Here is a 20,200-nt window from a genome sequence, read left to right on the forward strand (position 1 = left end):
GGTCACTAGGCCTCTAAACACAATGACCATTTTTTTAGTCACTAATAGTTATTTTGATATGAAACAAAAATATTTAATTATATTCATGGTTTAGTGACCGATTTAGTGACCACCATATATAATTGGTCATTAAATTTGTAGGATTACTAAAATTCAGTGACAACTAAATTTTTGGTGACTAAATGATGTTGTTAGTGACTAAATTTTAGGTTGTCACTAAAAATTGGTCACTAATAAGAACTTTTCTTGTAGTGATGAGTTTCATCTTCACCTGAATTCACTTTTCAAGACAAAACAAAACTAAAAGAAAATATAGCACACAATATTTTTGGGTTTTTCATATTTTCTGAAAAAAGAAAAAAACAGAAACAAATATATTTTTGGATTTTTGATTTTCTTGAACAAGAAATAAAACAGAATATAACACTATTTTTTTGACTTTGAATTTTCTGATTTTTGTTTGATTTTTGAATTTTTCTGATTTTTGTTTGATTTTGAATTTTTTTTAGTTCTCCCCTTAAATTTGTGCATACAGGAAAACTATGAACAAATTTAACAAAAACAAACATAATTGGGATCAAAGTTGTGAGACAACCTGAACTTGTTTATCAGTACCTTCATATTCATGAATAGATCTCGTCAATTGTCGGTATTCTGGTCCACTTAAACACGAAGACTATTGACAAACTTTTCTAAATATACCATTTAGCTGACGACGACCACGGGTATTGTTGTCTACTTAAATTAAGCAGCGAGATCTACAGGCACCTCTAAATGGTTCGATTCTAGTTGCACTAGAACGTGTTCCCCACTTCCCAATATACCCTGGTTATCAAGAACTTCCTAAGGACTCCTTACTTTAGGTGAGTAACAATTATTAAGAAGGAAGTCAGATTTGAAGATAGATGCATATGTTGTGTCCCATGTCGGATCTCTTTCAATCACGCAGAGGGGGCAACATATGACTAACAGAGATAGAGGGATTGAGAGGTAGAATGATGCATATGATATGTTCCAGGTCGGATATGTTTTAATCATGCAGAGGAGACAACATATTTCTAACAGATAGAAAGAATTTCATAGATAAGGAGGTGTGTAGAAATAGAGTTGCATATGTTGCATTCTAGGTCGGATCTCTTCCAATCACGTAGAGGAAGCAACATATGACTGACAGATAGAAAGCAAGAAAATAATTTCCTACATACCTACTTTATCAGAACCCCCCAGTCGCCCTATCAGAACCCGAATTAAGGACATAAGTCCGTACATCAAGGAAATGTTAAACCATAGTTCTAGATGCGTATTAATTTAGTGTATCCTGTGGGTTCCCGTGTTGATTTCACTACTCAATCTACCCGAGCGTCGTATGGTCAGTCCAAACAATCCTATCTAAATCCACACTGTCAAATCCTTCGTGCCTACCAACACATTGAACACAGAGTCTAGACAATTCAGATTCAGTCCTTTACACTGGTTTACACTGCCCATTCTCACTGTAACTTCATATCACTTCCCAAACAATACTAATGAAAAAGTATAAGGAAATAAATAAAAATTGTCTTTAAAATGAATCAAATGAAGATAAACTCAGGAATATAGAGAAGAAAACTCAAACCGTAATTCACTGATTCAATTCGCATCCAGAAGGTCTGAGAACAGCACGTGTAATCTCAAATGAGATCCGAAAATTCTTCACTTCGTTAAGCACAAACCCCATGTGATCTTCTCCTTCTTTCCTTTCTCCCACAAAGGACACATAATCTCAAACAAAGTTCTGAGTGTTGTACAATTTAGAGATGTCCCCTATCATGTGCCAGGAGCAGCCATTATCAACAAATCGAAGTCTGATGATATGCCTCCATAGCTACTCCGAAACAGAACGGGATCAGTTAGTCTTTGGAACCCAATCCATTTTGAAACTGGGTTGACTTTTGTCATCAGTGCAAGGAACTCTCCCAAGACATATCTTGTTTATCACAAACAGAAGATGAAGAAACGATAGAAGCATTAGGAAATTTGGGAGATTGAACATTTGGTACCCATCTATAGTCGGATTTGACCCATTTCTTTGTCGATCCGATGGGTGCCTTATCACTTGCTTTTGAATTTAAAGTCGATTACCGAGATGACTTTAACCTAACAGGTCTTGGCTTCACTGGAGCATCGCTTGGATTGTACTTCTTGTCCGACATTCCCTTCTTGACCTTGGGATTTGATTTCTTAGCCTTGGGAGTTGAACTCTTACCCTTCGTGGCATTCCAGTCACCATTGTCTGAACGTGACCTTGAGGGGTTTCTTTCGGAGTATCTCCCTCTTGGCGCGTTCTGCCACCCTTGTGCATAGTAGGGCACATATGCGCGATTTGGACAGTTTCGGGCAGTGTGTCCAGGTGTTCCACAGTGAAAACAAGACTTTTTCTTCACTGTGAAGTTGTTTCTTCCTGGCCCTAGTGGCGTGTCCATGCCTTGTCTCTTGTTGTTCCTATAAGCACAATTACAGCAAGCACTATGTTTAGCGTGAATTGGTGGCCTATATTTACCAACAGCAAGTTGATCAGAAGTAACTGAGTTAGAAGCAACATATTAAGAGTTCAATGAGTCATTGGATTGTTCAATTGTTTTCTCCTTGTTCTCATCCACTGCTTGTAACAACGGAAATTTTAAAACAAACTTTTCATTTCTAAAAATGTATTTTCATCCAAAACAAGGCATAAATATCCAACGTATCATGTCATAATACAAATCATATAAATCCCAAGATCATAAATCATCCATCAGTGTGTACAGATCACGCCGGTGCCTTCCCACGGTCCTCGCTAGTACCTGAAACACATACACAACAACTGTAAGCATAAATGCTTAGTGAGTTCCCCAAAATACAACTTACGCACATACGCCTTTCTAGGCCCTGACCTTCCGGTCCATGTGTATCAGGGGACTTCCGTCCCTGCTGGGTAAACCTTCCGGTCCTACCCACGCCAACCTTACGGTCCACATTACAACGTCTTCCGGCCCATAACATATTCGCCTTCTGGCCCATAACTTAATGCCTTTCGGCCCATATCAAGCATATCATACATAACACATATAACAATTAACTTATCACATATAGCACATATGTCTCATACCATATCCGACCTTCCGGTCACACGGTCAAAAACCTTCCGGGTACAGTATAGTGAGAAGACTCACCTCGTGAATATCGATAGCTAGCAAATCCCGAAATCACTCGTGCTCGATCCTCCGAGCTACAATCTCCCTATATCATCATACATCTCTTATTAACACTTTTACCACTAAGGTTGACTACCCTTTTTAAGTCAACACTAGTCAACTCTTGGTCAACGGTCAACTTTGACCGGACTCGGCGAGTGCACTAGGGCGACTCGGCAAGTCTAGACGTTTTCACCAACTCTCTAGGATTCCCTTTTGACACGTTGAGTACTCCCCCTGACTCGACGAGTTCCACCTGGAAGAATCGCGGGGCCACCCCGACTCAACTCGCCGAGTCTGAAGAACAGCTTGACGAGTCCCAATTCGACTCAGTCCACCTGTCAACCCTCTCTAACTCGCCCTGACTCACTGAGTCAACCCACGACTCGACTGGACCACTCACTGGGCGATCTAAGGGCAATCTTCAAGCTACTCGCCGAGTCTGTTTGTCGGACTCGGCGAGTCCATGCCATGCAATCACTCAAACTTGCTTCTAAGGTCAGATCTGCTCCAACAATTAATAGATCTGGCCTTCCTAGACTGATTCATCACGTAAAGTCCCTATCTTGGTGTTCATAACACACCCCATGGCTCATAAATAGTATTTTGACCTAAGGCATAAGGATTCCAATCCAAAACCTCCATTGATTCACAAAAAGCTTGGGCAAAGGGACACTCTGGACCTCCAAGGGTCCAGATCTATAATCTAAATCGCTTAAGGAACCAAGGAGGCACTAGATCTAGCCACAAAAGGGCTCAATAAGCCCTAAATCAATGTAAACATCAACATAGCAGAGGATAGCTCGAAGATATTACCTCAAATGTGATGTTCTGGACCCCAAACTCTTAGGAAGTGGCTCCTCTTGCTTTCCCTTAGCTGATCCTCCCTTTCCCTTGCAAGATGACACCTCCAAGATCAATAATGGCCTCCTTCTATGCTCCAAATGCTCACACTCGATTAGGGTTTCACTCATGGGACTGGTGAGCACAAATGACGGCCATAAGGCCCTTTAAATAGGTCCCAAACCCGAGAAATTAGGGTTTCATTAAACAACGCGGACTCGCCGAGTCCATACCTTGGACTCGCTGAGTCCAGACGCGAACCCGCGTCCAGAATCGCGATCCTACTCGGCAAGTCTGAGCCCCAACTCACCAAGTCCCCTCACAAAACCTCAAAAATGAAAGCATAAAAGATACCTGGAAATTCGGGCTGTTACAACTCTCCCCCACTAGAACTAGACTTCGCCCTCGAAGTCTCGCTCTGAAAATAGCTCCGGATGCTGCTCACGCATCTCACGCTCCGGCTCCTAGGTCATCTCTGATCCCTTCTGATGTTGCCACTGAACCAACACCAAGGGTACCTCCTTGTTCCTCAGAACCTTGATCTTCCGATCTCTGATGGCTACCGGCCTTTCGGCATAATTCAGGCTCGCATCTACCTGAATATCCTCTAATGGAACCACGACCGACTCATCGGCTATACACTTCCTCAGCTGCGACACATGAAAAGTGTCGTGAATCTGCCCTAACTCTGCCGGCAAATCCAAACGATAGGCTACCCGGCCTACCCTTGCGATCACACGGAATGGACCAATATAGCGGGGCCCTAACTTGCCCCTCTTCCTGAACCGAATCAATCCTTTCCAAGGAGAGACCTTCACGAGAACGAGATCGCCGACCTGAAACTCAAGCTCGGACCGGCGTCTGTCCGCATAAGTCTTCTGCCGGCTCTGGGCAGTCAACAACCTCTGTCTGACTTGCTGAATCTGCTCCGTCGTCTGAAGCACGATCTCTGTACTGCCCATCACTCTCTGCCCAACCTCTCCCCAACAAATGGGGGTCCGACACCTTCTCCCATACAACAGCTCAAAGGGTGGCATACCAATGCTCGAATGATGGTTGTTGTTGTAGGAAAACTCTGCCAAGGGTGAATACGCATCCCAGCTACCCCCGAAATCCAACACACATGCTCGGAGCATGTCCTCAAGCGTCTGAATCGTCCGCTCACTCTGACCGTCTGTTTGGGGATGATATGCGGTACTAAAATGCAGTCTAGTACCGAACTCCTCATGAAATTTCTTCCAGAATCTGGAAGTGAAACGCAGATCACGGTCCGAAACAATCGAGATCGGTACCCCATGCCGAGATACCACTTCTCTCACATACACCTCCGCTAATTTCTCCGCTGAAGAACTCTCACTGATGGCAAGGAAGTGAGCGCTCTTCGTCAACCTGTCCACAATCACCCAAATTGCATCAACTCCTCTGGCAGTCCTCGGCAATTTGGTGATGAAATCCATGGTGATTTGTTCCCACTTCCACTCGGGAACCTCCAATGGCTACAACTTGCCATGCGATCTCTGGTGCTCGGCCTTAACCCTACGGCAGGTCAAGTACCTCTCAACAAACCATGCGACATCCCTCTTCATACAGGGCCACCAATACTCTTTCCTCAAATCCAAATACATCTTCGTAGCCCCCGGATGGATCAAAAATTTCGACCGATGAGCCTCTTCCATCAAAGTAATACGCGTACCGCCCACAAACGGTACCCAAATCTGACCCTGAAAAGTCATAAGCCCTCGTCCATCCGTAATGAACTCCGAAACCAACCCAACGACCCGCTCCTTCTTCTGCATCTCCGGTTGCACAACCTCGGCCTGTGCCCCACGAATGGCATCTAGTACCGTAGCTATCACGGTCAATCTCCAACATACATCCCGCAGTGGAGTGCTCTCCACCCTGCGGCTCAACGCATCGGCTACCACATTAGCCTTGCCTGGGTGGTACATGATCTCACAATCATAATCCTTGACCACATCCAACCACCTCCTCTCCCGCATATTTAGGTTGGGTTGATCCATCAAGTACCTCAAACTCTTATGGTCCGTGTATATTGTACACCGAACCCCATACAAGTAGTGACACCAAATCTTGAGGGCGAACACTACTGCCCCCAACTCTAGATCATGTCTGGGATATCTCGTCTCATGAGGCTTCAGCTGCCTCGATGCATATGCTATCACATGCCCCCTCTGCATTAGCACCGCTCCCAGCCCCAAATTCGATGCATCACAATATCCTACAAAATCCTCCATCTCTTCCGGGAGAGCCAATACCGGGGCTTCGCACAATCTTTGGCGAAGTGTCTCGAAGGAGGTCTGCTGCTCGGGACCCCATGAAAAAGTAACACCCTTCCGGGTCAATCTGGTGAGTGGCACTGCGATCTTGGAGAAATCCTTGATAAATCTCCGATAATACCCTGCCAACCCAAGGAAACTCCTGATCTCAGAGGGTGACTTCGGCACCTCCCAACTCATCACCGCCTCAACCTTAGCCGGATCGACCAGTATCCCTTCCTGGTTAACAAGATGTCCTAAGAACTGGACCTCCCGCAACCAGAAATCACACTTGGAGAACTTTGCATAAAGCTTCTCCGATCTCAGGACCTCAAGGACCTCCCTCAGATGCTCCTCATGCTGCTCTCTAGATCTCGAATATATCAGAATGTCATCGATAAATACAATCACTGACCGATACAACATCAGTCTACATACACGGTTCATGAGATCCATGAACACAGCCGGGGCATTGGTGAGCCCAAAAGGCATCACCACAAACTCATAATGCCCATAACGCGTCCTGAACGTTGTCTTCTGGACGTCCACATCCCACACACTCACCTGATGGTATCTAGACCTCAAATTGATCTTGGAGAACCAAGATGCTCCCTGCAACTGATCGAACAAATCGTCGATCCTCGGTAACAGGTAACGGTTCTTGATCGTCCGCTTGTTCAACTCCCGGTAATCAATGCACATCTGGTGTGAACCATCCTTCTTCTTGACAAACAAAATAGGTGCTTCTCAAATATGGAACTTCTTCGAAATAGGGACTTGGATCTTGATCTTGTTAGATATATAAAGCACCAATAACGAATCGAAACTTCAATCTTCAACAAATGAGCTATAAAACTCCAAAACATGAAAAATAATGTGGGAAAGTATACGCCACATTATATAGTGGAGGAAAAGAGCCAAAATAATCTTCAAAATAACTCCAAAGAGAATGGTGGTGAAGCATGTAGAAAAGGTGAATGAAAAGGTTTTTTGTTTGTGATAATATAGGACTCATGACGTGAGTAATAGTGTTCACCATGTGAGGTCACTAAATGTAAATTTAGAATGTCTTCATAACCCAACTCACGACGTGAGAAATAAGGCCTCCCGACATGAACACTAGGCAAACAAAAACTTAAACAACCCATCTTCCTTGTAAATGAGTGAACTCCAACCAATGTCCTAATGAATTAAGACCTTTCTAAATGCATTATTTGACGACTCTTCTAACTCTACCCTTTCTCGCGACTCACCCCACACTTATTTCTAATTGTGGGTCTCGACTCTTGACTTTAGACTCTAAATGAGACTTGTCTAGACGTATACGCTCTCGACTCAACTTTCCTTCCCGAGACTCCTTTAGCAATCTGAAATTCAACCACCAAAAGGAAATAAAAGTAACATAATATCGTATCAAGAGTTTAACAAATCCAAAGAAGTTCAAAGACAAAACAACACAAATTTAAACTAAAAAGAAAAATAAAAACGAAAATGATCAATCATCTTCCTCATCATCTAGGGATCCACTCATTCCTGCTTCATCTCCCCTTGGATGTTGGTAAGAGCTGCATGTAGGAAAAATGGGGTATTGACCCCGCAAATGTAGTGGTTCTCAACACCAAAATGCCAGACATGTTCTCCATTGTACCCCCGATCCAATTAGTACTCAATGATAATTGATTAAAATATCCCGCCATATTTCCTCCAAAACTGCTGCTCCAAAAGGTGCATATTGATGCACCGGCTGTTATAACACCTGATTCCCGGTACGCATTTAATTTAAGAATTTTTGTATTTTCTCTAGGACTCGACGAGTTGGTGGCCCAACTCATCAAGTAGGGTCGTGATCCGCAGGCAATTTAAGTGACCTACTCGACGAGTCGGGAGGCTGACTCGGTGACTAGGTGCTATTTGAGGGAAACCCTAAATATGAGGGTTTGCACCCTATGTAAACGACTTAACTTAGCCTCCGTCATCCTTATCTCTTCCAAGAAGCTATATATCGAACCCCTAGCCATTTTTCTGTGGACTAAGGCTATTTTTGTGCTTCTGGGTGGTTTGTGAAGCTTGAAATGAAGGAGGAAACTTGTGAATTCGAGTTGGGGATTGTAGATCCGGAGATGTTATTCCATCTTCAGCTCAATCAAGGTAAATGCTCCCTATTTTGGTCTTCCTTTTTGGTTGTCCATCTTTAGGGCTTAGGTTTTGGGTGCATTTAGGGTTTCCCAAGCCTTTTTGGATTTGTGAAGTGATTCATGGGGTTCTACTTTCAAATTTGGGTCATTGGAGGGGTCTCATGGAATAAAGGTGCCAACTTTATGGTCATGAGAGCTGCATGCACATTGTAGAGCACCTTTTATGGGTTATTAAGCCAAAAAACCCCATGCATGTGCACCAAGTTTGGAACTTTATGTATAAAATGGACATTAGGAGGCCACATCTATGGTTTTGATGTGTTAATACCCATTTAAATCGATTGTATAGTAATGGTCAAGGATGGACTCGCCGAGTTGTTCTTGGGACTCGGTGAGTCGAAGTGTAATCACCACAAGATCCATTCTAGGAACAGACCAGTTGTTAGGGAAGGAAGTCCCGTAGATGTTTAGACGCGGAAGAGAACCTGAGAATCATGGGACTCGGTGAGTATATGGATAGACTCGGCGAATCCAAGCCAATCTCCCAACCTTTGAAGACGGACTCGACGAGTTGTTCATACAACTCGGTGAGTCGTAGACTGGACATGTTCTTATGATGGAGCTGAAGTCGTCGAGTTCAAGGATGAACTCGACGAGTCGGATGAAGATGGTCCCGACGGTTGGAATGAAGAAAAACCCATCGAGTTCTTTCTAGACTCGACGAGTGGAGCCGTAGGTGGATCGGGTTAGTGGAGTATGGACTTGACGAGTTGGTAGACCAACTCGGTGAGTCAGGTCAATTGGGTGTTGAATTGGACCAGGGTTGACTTTGACTTGTTATGGTATTGACTCTGGTTAGGGTTGTATGTTCTATTGATGGATGGAGGATTGTCGTAAGGGATTGAGGAGTCGAGGAGAGCCGACCTTCACGCCGAGGACAGATCAGACGCTACACGACATCGAGGTGAGTTACCTTCCAGTAGAAGTGGGTCTAAGGCATCAAGGCCGACCCAGTAGTAGTTGTTAGTGGGATGGTTATCTTTGTGATAATTGTCTTGTTTGATCGTTGTATATGAGAGTATGCTAAACTACTAGATATGTGACTATGCTAGTTTGATAATTTCCATGTTATATAAGATAGAACTAGTAGTAGGGAACTAGTCCCCGATTCAGTCGTTAGGACCAATGGGTAGGTTCGACACCCCAAATATGTCTGACAATATGATTACGATATGATGTTATGTGTTAGTAGTAGGGGGTGAAATAGTCCCCGTGATCGGTTGAGATAGACCGAAGGGTTGGTCAGCACCCCAGTTGAGGTTGACATGGGTAGGTGAGCACCCTAGAATAGCTTGACATGGGTAGGTCAGCACCCTAGAATGGATTGAAATAGGTCGGCACCCCATAATGGCTTGACACGGATAGGAAGGGCGCCCCAGAATTACCCGATAGTATGTATGATATGTGGTTGTATAGTATGTGGTATGATCGGGGAACTCATGAAGCTTTGGGCTTACAGTTTCAGTTTTGGTTTCGGATACCTCTTCATCTAAGGGGAAGGAGCCGGCGGCGTAGCAGCGCATCACACACGCACACTTATGACTTCCAATGATAGTTTTCTAGGTTCGTAGTATGATGTTTTTTGTTTTCAAATGATTTTGATTTGAGACATGATATTATGATTTTATTTGTTGACATGATTTTGGGCAATGTTTGATGAACCATTTTATGTAATAACTTAATCAAACGAAATTTTTGGTCTCGAATTTTGGGATGTTACAAGTTCGTATTAGAGCCCTAGTTTGAGGGATTCGGACACACCCTTGGGGCTGTATGACCTCAAACCGAGGGACTAAAAGATTTTTCACAACAAAGCAATTTTTTTTTATTTTAAGATAAAGAAATATGATAAAAGACAATGTATGTGATGTGTGCAACCGACCGAGCTCAAGGAAGTTTTCCCTAAGATACCCATACATGTTATGATATGTTATATGATATATGATTCTGAGAACTGCATGCTAGATTAGGGCTAAGGATCTTGGAGGATGCTTTGTACGCCTGATATATGATTCTAAAAACTGCATGCTAGATTAGGGCTGAGGATCTAGGAAACATGCCTTATATGCCGGCTGTATGAGTTGTATGCTACGACTATGTAGTCAGCAATAGGATGGCCTGGATAGGTTATGCTTGATGTGGTTACTCAATGCTCGAATGTTGTTTTCTTTATGCTTAAGGGGTCCTGACTAACCATAAATAACTAGCGAACAAATATGTAGCAGTATCCGCAAGTTAGTTAGGGATGGGGAGTAGGGGCTCCTAGTGTAGCTGATGGCGGAGAGTAGGTTGGACAGTGCCATAGGAAAGCCTAGGACGAGATTAATGGAAAAGGGTATCGGTAAAGGGGTGGTGTGAAGTTGAATCAATCCTTGAGTATAGTATGGATAGATGTGGAAGTAGTATGGGCCCGTACTACTTGAAGTAGAGGATCCGTAATCGAGGCAAGGAGGGCCAAGATGGAACCAGGGAACTTGGAGAGTGTGTGAGACCTCTCGAGAGCATGTATGGTCCTGATGTTTGTGTGTTTATTTGTAGTATGGAGATCACATGACATGGAGCGGGAGGTTCAGGATCAGGGTTAGGATCGGGCTTGGGTACAGGGTCCGAGCAGGTTGATGACGGGCTACGCGAGTTCACTGTGTCTGCGATCATGAGAGGTATCCTTGAGTCGACCCCGATTATCTTCTGGTCGATCAAGGAAGGGATTGTTGAGCTGATGGAGGATTGCCTCCGAGCATTCAGGAGCGACTTGGCGTCCAGCCAGTCAAGTACGCACACACTGTCCTTTAAGAACTTCCGAGGGCATGGTGTTTTAGATTTTCATGGGGTGAAGGACCCCATTGCTGCTAGGTGGTGGATCGCATACATCAAGTCTGCGCAGTTGACGAGCTTCTAACTGGAAGGGTAGTAGGTGTGCTTTCCTGTGGGGTGTCTGAGGGATAGAGCTAGAGACTGGTGGGAGTCAGTTGGTGACTCATTGGGAGCCCCAACTGTCGAGGGTATGACGTGGTCAGATTTCGTAGCCAGATTCAGAGCTGAGTTTGCGGCGGCTATAGAGCTTCAACAGCTGGCCGGGGAGTTTTTGGATATGAGACAGACTACAAAGACTGTGGTGGAGATTGCTGCCAAGTTCTGGGAGAGAGAGTTGTTGGTACCCCAGTACGTAGGGGATGAGGATATGCGGAAGACCCGCTACCATGATATGTTGAGGGTTGATATCAGGGAGGATGTCAGCTATTCAGCCTGCCTGACCCTGGAGTCCATGATTTCCAGGGCGTGGGAGAGGGTGCTCGATTTGGAGTACGTTAGGAAGAGGAAAGCAAAGACTGATCAGGTGACAGGGGTTTCGTGGAAGAAACCCAAGGGATCCGACGTTAGGTTGAAGGGCCAGCCGATTCAGAGAGCCGCTACAAGGAATGCGACAGGCCGCATGAGGGAGCTTGTAGAGCGGGATCATCAAGATGCTACAAATGCAGCAGGACGGGGCACTTTGGGAGGGATTGTACTACCCCCGCCCCCACAGTGCAGATGTCAGACCTGATTTGCTTCCATTGCAATCAGAGGGGCCATAAGAAGGCCAACTGCCCTAGATTGACAGCAGCGACAACAACAGCGCCAGTGGTGGTGCCGACCCTTCGTCGGCACGGGTTTTGGATGGCTGTAAGGCCAAGATGGAGGCTCCAATGGTGCGGAACCGAGCATTTCCTTTGACCGCCGAGGAGGCACGCACTGCACCCGATGTGGTAACGGGTACGATTTCTTTCTTATGCTTTTATATTATATTGTGTCGCTGTGATTTTGATATGATATGCATGTTCTCTGTTAGGATCGTTCCATGTGAACGGTATCCCAATCCAGGTATTGTTTGATTCGGGTGCTACTCGATCGTTTGTCTCTCTTGCGCTTGGCAAGAAGTTTCATGAGTCTTCGGGCATGTTGCATTTCCCTCTAGAAGTCAAGATTGCAAACAACCGGTCAATACAAACATCAGAGGTCTACCGAGATTGTCTTTTGAGGATGTTCGAGGAGCATTACCTTGTAGATCTAGTTCCCATACCTTTGCGGGGGAACAAGTTTATTATTGATATGAATTGGCTAAGCCCCAATGGGGCAGTGATTGACTGCGCGTAACAGTTGGTGTGGATCAGGACCCCAAGTGGGGGAGAACGGGTAATTTAGGGCGACAGACCACGACGGGGACCATCTTTATGTTCAGCAGCGAGAGCTAGGCGCTACCTTCAGTAGGGTTGCGTAGGGTTTGTCGCCTATATTATGGATACTGAGAGGCGGGTAACGCAACGGTGGGTGATGTGCCCGTGGTACGAGAGTTTGCGGATGTATTCCCCGAGGAGTTGCCTGGGATGCCTCCGGAAAGGAAGGTAGAGTTCAGGATCGACCTAGTCCCTGGTGTGGCTTCGATAGCCAAGGCACCGTATCGGTTGGCTCTTCCTGAGATGCAAGAGTTGTCTACACAGCTGCAAGAACTGCTAAACAAAGGATTCATTAGACCGAACAGTTCACCCTGAGGAGCCTCGATTTTGTTTGTGAAGAAGAAGGACGAGTCACAACGGATGTGTATAGACTATAGGGAGCGGAATAAGGTGACGGTGAAAAACCGCTACCCACTCTCGAGGATTGATGACCTCTTTCACCAGCTAAAAGGATGTGACAACCTGGAATTTTTATTCGGTCAAACCCTAGAAGTAAATCACTTCTTATTATAAGTTAATGTCATCAATTCTTATTTTAAGAAATTTAGAGTTTGTTTTATTATTTTAATATTAATCTTTAAACGAACGGGTGTGAGAAAGTGCCGTCTCGGGTTTTAAATTTTGAAAACCGCAAACACCTCGCGTCTTAGAAGTTCCCGGACAAACTATTTCGTTTGAGTCGAAAAAACATACCAAAATCCGAAAACTCATGCTTATCCATGAGTTTCCTCCCTAAGTCTAGTTAATATGAGTTTACTCCCCATTTATCCAAAAGAGTAAACTCCCAAAAGAGTAAACTCAAGAAACACTCTCAAGTAGCAAACTAGAAACAATTCAAGATCTCCTAAGTTGTAAGTGTTCTATCCATTTCAAGTTGATTAAACACTTAATCTAGTGTTTGTGCATCTATTCATCCATTCACTTTTGTGTTTTGATTAGATTTCCAAAAACACCAAGAACACACACTAAGTGTTCTTGGACTTTTAGCATACTTCAAGCTTCCTTATAGTAAGTACTTCACTACTTGAGTCTTATTGAGTTAGTATTACAAGGTAGCATGAAGAAAATATGCCAAGAACACATGGAACAAGGTGTTTAAGGTCCAAGAAGGTTCTTGGGCCGTAAACACCATATAAGGCACCAAAGTGTGCCTAAGTCACAAATCTAAGCCCTAGTTGGATGTTTAAGCCTTCCTTATCATGTTTGAACCTTCCCTTGAGGAGTTTCAACCAAGAAAAACACCAAATAATGCCATGATCATGTGTTCACGGTTTGGGGACCTCCCAAAACCGTAAACACCCTAAAGTGTGTCTAAATGGGTTATTTTCCTTCCTTAGTCTTAGAAACTAGCACATACACTTACCAAATTGTATTAGGGACTTGAAAACATGGCAATACACTTCTCTATAAGGGTTTACGGTAGTACACCCTAAGGAAAATGCCATTAGGCCGCAAACTCCTCAAAGGAGGTGTTTTGTTGCCATAATCCCTTCCAAAGTCCAAACCACCAAGTAGAAATGCCTCTAAGGACTTGCAAATCCTCAAAACTACATATGGTAAAAAGAAGAGGAGCTTACGACCGTAAACTCATTAGGTCAAGGTCATGAAAACCGTAAACTCCAAAGGAGTTTACCCTTGAGCCCCAAACACAATGGCAAGGTCCTTTAGCACTTAGATGCAATCCTTATGGCTTGTAGCACTTATATAAGGTGTTTTACATGCCTTGGGATGTCTTAACTTTGTCAATTAGTGGTCTAAAGTCTAATTGGGTACATATATGTGTGATTATATGTTCACTAGGATCATTGAGTGTGAACAAGTCTTCACTTGTCACCTAGCCATCCTACATCATTCACTCCATCCAAACCACCATCTATAGGTGAGTTCATACCCCTTAATCAATGTTTTAAATGATTTTAAATGCTTTAATGGGGGGGGGGGGATACAAGTAGAAAATAGCGGGTTATTAAATCATCCATATGTATTTTATAATTGTGTTTTCATTCAGTAGATTTGACATACTACAAAATGTGATGCATGAAATGGTTTTTTATCTTAAAAATACTTTGTTATCAAATGTATTACTTTTGAAATGTTATTTAAAATGACATCAATCATTGTTAATTATTGTTCAAAACTCTTAGTTATCTTACCAAAACCGTTATTTTTACTTTCTTGATCAAAACTATACTTATACACTTATGTTCATATAAATGTTTTGAGATTATAGTTTTCATCCTTCATTTAGTTTTCCCACACTCTTGTGTAGCAATGGTGTATAAACCTACTTGAACAATCAACTACCTTTCAGTTAACTATCATAGGGATAGTTAGAAGATCTCAACCTTTATTCCTATTACAAGGAATCACACAAGAGTCAGTTCATTCATGAGTCTATACCAGTACATTACCTTATACATGAGTACATATACATATACTTACCTGATACATGAGTATGTTTACATATGTTTACAAGATACATGAACACGCTTACATGGATACTTGTACCTAGAGTTATGGGGAAGATTTATTCGTACCTTCTGTGTAAATTTTCCTGCCCATCCCAGTTGAAGGGGATGTCTAGACGGAACCGACCATTCCGGAGCCCAGCTGTTAGCACCAGTGGGTGATGAACATCTAAGGATGCCTACGGTTACTACTTATACTAGGTAGATCAATTTCGGGACTAACCCTCCCTCCACCCTGCTGCTGCTACAGAGGATGAGTGGACAATCTTCAGATGTTCATCAGGTTATACATTTCGCTTTACGTGATGGCGTGTTAGCCCTAGTACCTGGGGATAACACTTCCATTAGTACTTTTTCCTGTTTACTTTATTTTGTGATATATATTCACATAAACGAAGAGTTAGACTAACTGCCATTAGTATTAGTCAATAGAAAGGAAAACCCATCATTTTAACTTACAAAACATTCGAGTCTTGTTAGAAGACTACATCTCATACTAATAGGAAATAAGGGATTTCCTAGGGTTTTTCATACTTATGTCAACTTTTCACTTAAAGATTTACATGACATTCATAACAGCTTTTCAAAAACAAGACAAGGACACTTAAATACTTATGAATTCACCAGCTTTAAGCTGATACTCTCTTTCAAAATAACTTGTATTCTCAGGTCACTAGTAGACAGATACGATGGCCAGGTTTTGAAAGAACACACATGTATTAAAACTTTACTTATAATGCAATGGATGATGTTGTTGCTTATTTACTACTTTACACTGTTGTGATATTATACATGACATCCTCCACCCCGGAACATTTCCGCCGTTCTCGGTTTTGGGGTGTGACATATTGGTATCAGAGCAATGTTTAAATTGAATATAGTATATCAACCCATAAAAGATATACTAACTATAAATACATTGGGATTAAAATACTATGTCTAAGAGTTATACTTTTAAATAATAAAATACTTAAGTAAGTATACATGCATGCATTCGTACTAAAATCAGTGTCACAATGACAAGAACAAAAGTATTACGATTGCTGAATATCACAAGTAAGCCTTGGGATATATGTTCAGTCTTGGGAATGGCATAGCCTGATCAACTATGCTGGGCGAAGGAGTGATTAGCATATGCCCAAGAATGATTGTGATAGGCAACAAGTCTAAAAACTTACCAACACAACGATAAAGAAATACCATAGGGGTATTTGGTCTTACAGTAATTATCTTAGTCAGTTCGTCTATTTAGCTATTTCTTATATCCCTTTTCTCGCGTAGATTTTAATGGCTGGATTTCATCATGGCGATCCATACTTCCCGAACCAAGGCAATGCTGGTTGGCAAGAGGTAGAACCAGAAGATGATCACCCAATCCCTGTGGATGATCACCATGCTGAGGGTTTTTCTAATAGTTCTGACTCGGAGCCTGAAGTCAACAACCTACCCCCAGCTGCTCAAAACCCAAACCTAAACCCCCGTCCCGCGTTTCAAGGACCCACACCTCTGTGGGCCACGAACTTGACTAGATGGAGTCAGGAACAAGGTCAGCCCATTCCCTACAATGGAGACCGAAGTTTCTACAACCTCACTAAAGGAGGTTCTGCTGACAGGGTCCTATCCATCATGGTTCGTAGAATTTCTAGAAACACGATATTGGGTCAAGCAACTATCGACCGAGTTGTGGAGATCGAAGCCAACTCTTGCGTTAACACTGTCCACATTCGCCAACTAGAGTCTACTCATGAAAGGAATCTGGTCCGCAATGCAAACCTGCAGAGAGAACTTGTTGAAACTCAAGCTGAAGTTAGAGAACTTCGAGCTCAACAAGTGAGAGCGGACAGGCGTATAAGGGACGTAGAACGTCTACTGTCGGGATCAAGAACTCATGCTAGCAGTTCTCGTCGCCGATAGAATCTCGACGACTCATCTTTTGGATATAACCTAGTTTATGTAAAACTTTGGTCTAATTTCCTATCTTTATAAATCTTAGACCTGTTAGGTTTTGATCTAGTCATAGTTCTGTCAAAATTTTATATCTTGGTTGATGTAAGGCTTACTTCTAGGCCATTTTTCCTGAACATATTACATCTGTAATTCCAGTATTATTGACAGATATCTAATCATATGGAAATTATTATCCAAATGCTGTCATCTTCATTTAGTCATTCTATTCATGTTGTTGTTGCACTATGGGGAGTTAGTCCATGAGACACATTCATTATTCATTTATTCTTATCAATGTCGTCATCTTTTAAACGTATAGTTAAAGATGCCGCCTCGCAAAAATCCTAGGTGTAACCCAAAAAACGAAGCATCGATACCACCACCTGAACCTCTTCAACCACCTACTCCCTTCGATGCCAATGTGTTCCAGGCAACTTTCACAGCAGCAGTTGCAGTTGCTGTGTCAGCAATCAACGCTCCTGCCCCTAGTGGATCGGGAACAGGTGCACCTCCCTCGAACCACGGCGAAACCCATGGACACCCTCGGGAATGCACCTACAAGGACTTCACGAACACCAAACCCCACAGCTTCAATGGAACTGGGGGTGTTATGGTGTTGTGACAATGGATTGAAAAGATGGAATCCGTCTTTGAAATCTGTGCTTGCCAGGAGGGCAACAAGGTCAAGTTTGCAGCTTGTACCTCCTCTGACAGAGAACTAACATGGTGGAACTGCCATGTTAAATATCTGACTTTGGTGGTGGCGTATTCCATCAGCTGGGAGAAATTGAAGGACATGCTGATAAAAGAGTACTGTCCTCGAGGTGAAGTACAAAAACTCGAGCAAGAACTCTGGGGTCTACAAATGGTAGGATCCGACATCACAACCAACACAAATAGGTTATGTGATCTGGCAAACCTATGTCCTGATATGGTTGCTCTCGAGATCAAGAAGATAAAGAGATATATCTGGGGGCTGTCGCCCCAGATCCAGTCAAGTGTGTTAGCTTCCAGGCCTATCACTTTTAATAGTGCCAAGGAACTGGCACAATCTCTCATAGATCACAGGAAACCTCAGAACTCAACAATCCCTACACCCGTACCAAAAAAGTCCAACCCCGACAACAACAGGAAGGGGTGGAATAAGAGGAAAAGAGGGGCTTCGCAAGAATCCTCCAAGAAACAACTTGTGGCGATCAATGCTGTCACGGTGACTCCCGTTGTCCCTGTGAACCCCTTACCAGCAAAAACATATGCTGGAACTCTCCCGAAGTGCACCAAGTGTAAGTTCCACCACCACAAACCTTGCAAGGAGATGCAGTGCTCTAACTGCAAAATGAAGGGGCACACAGTCAGTTTCTGCAGGACTCCAACAACTCAGGCTGCCCAGGTTCCTAACGCCGGTATGGGACAAACTTGCTACGGTTGTGGCGAAGTAGGCCACTACAACAGGAATTTCCCTAAAGCGGGGATGGCTGGCGGAGTAGTAAGAGTTATGGCCCTAGGCCACAAGGAAGCGGTAGCTGATCCTATGATAGTTACTGGTACTTTTCTCCTCGATAACTCATATGCTTGCATACTTTTCGACAGTGGAGCAGAGAAAAGTTTCATAAGTCATAAATTTGCACACCTACTTAAACAAAAACCATGTGCATTAGATAGTTCATTGACAGTAGAAATGGCTAACGGGTAAATGGAGAGTACTAACTGCATATATGTAGGTTGTACTTTAACTTTAGATGGCCATACTTTCAAGATAGATCTCATGCCAGTTCCAATTAAATGTTTCGACATGATCATCGGCATGGATTGGTTGAGTCTTCTTCGCGCCGACATCATGTGCTTTGAATAATCAGTTCGTCTTAACCTTCCTAAGAACGACACTTTAGTTATCTATGGCGACAAACCCAGTACAAGCCTTCGCATCATTTCGTGCATACAAGCCCAGAAGTGCTTGCGAAAGGAATATCATGCATTCCTCGCACACGTAGTTGATTCAAGTAAAGAAATGAAACACATTCAGAACATCCCAGAAGTACGCGACTTTCCCGACATCTTCCTAGAGGAACTTTCCGGTTTACCACCACAATGCCAAGTCGAGTTCAGAATCGACTTAGTGCCAGGAACTACCCCTGTAGTACTAGTCAATAGAAAGGAAAAACCATCATTTTAACTTACAAAACATTCGGGTCTTGGTAGAAGACTAGATCTCATACTAATAGGAAATAAGGGATTTCCTAGGGTTTTTCATACTTATGTCAACTTTTCACTTAAAGATTTACATGACATTCATAACAGCTTTTCAAAAACAAGACAAGGACACTTAAATACTTGTGAATTCACCAGCTTTAAGCTGATACTCTCTTTCAAAAGAACTTGTATTCTCAGGTCACTAGTAGACAGGTACGATGGCCAGGTTTTGAGAAGACGGAGCACAGACAAGTCTAGTCTTTTATTTTGATTGTATATTTTTGGTGTCTTGTTACAATGAAAGAACACACATGTATTAACACTTTACTTATAATTCAATGTATGATGTTGTTGCTTATTTACTACTTTGCACTGTTGTGATACTGTACATGACGCCCTCCACCCCGGAACGTTTCCGCCGTTCTTGGTTTTGGGGTGTGACAAAGGAGCATCTTGGTTCTCCAAGAATGATCTGCATTCAGGGTATCATCAGATGAGGGTCAGAGAAGAGGATGTGTAGAAGATTGCGTTTTGGATGCGCTATGGTCACTATGAGTTTGTGGTGATGCCTTTCAGGCTCACCAATGCTCATGTCGCATTCATGGATCTCATGAACTGTGTATGAAGACCGATGTTGAATAAGTCTGTGATTGTTTTCATCGATGACGTATTGGTTTATTCCAAGACGCAAGAGCATCATGAGGAGCACTTGCGAGAGGTATTGGATACTTTGAGGAAGGAGAGGTTGTATGCGAAGTTCTCCAAGTGCGAGTTCTGGCTGTGCAAGGTGTAGTTTCCACGGCACCTTCTCAATCAGAACAGGATTTGGGTGGATGCGGCCAAGGTGGAGGCTGT

At 43.2% G+C, this 20,200-nt stretch overlaps 1 pseudogene across 1 annotated transcript in view; it reads right to left on the reverse strand.

Annotated features, from left to right (window-relative positions):
• Nucleotides 1-20,200, reverse strand: part of LOC145063059 (zinc finger CCCH domain-containing protein 64-like) — a 79,194-nt pseudogene that overhangs the window by 13,704 nt on the left and 45,290 nt on the right. The gene's annotated exons all lie outside the window — the stretch shown is intronic.

Source organism: Lactuca serriola, chromosome 1, assembly GCF_051521515.1.
Source record: "Lactuca serriola cultivar US96UC23 chromosome 1, Lser_US96UC23_V15, whole genome shotgun sequence".
Taxonomy (NCBI): Eukaryota; Viridiplantae; Streptophyta; class Magnoliopsida; order Asterales; family Asteraceae; genus Lactuca; species Lactuca serriola.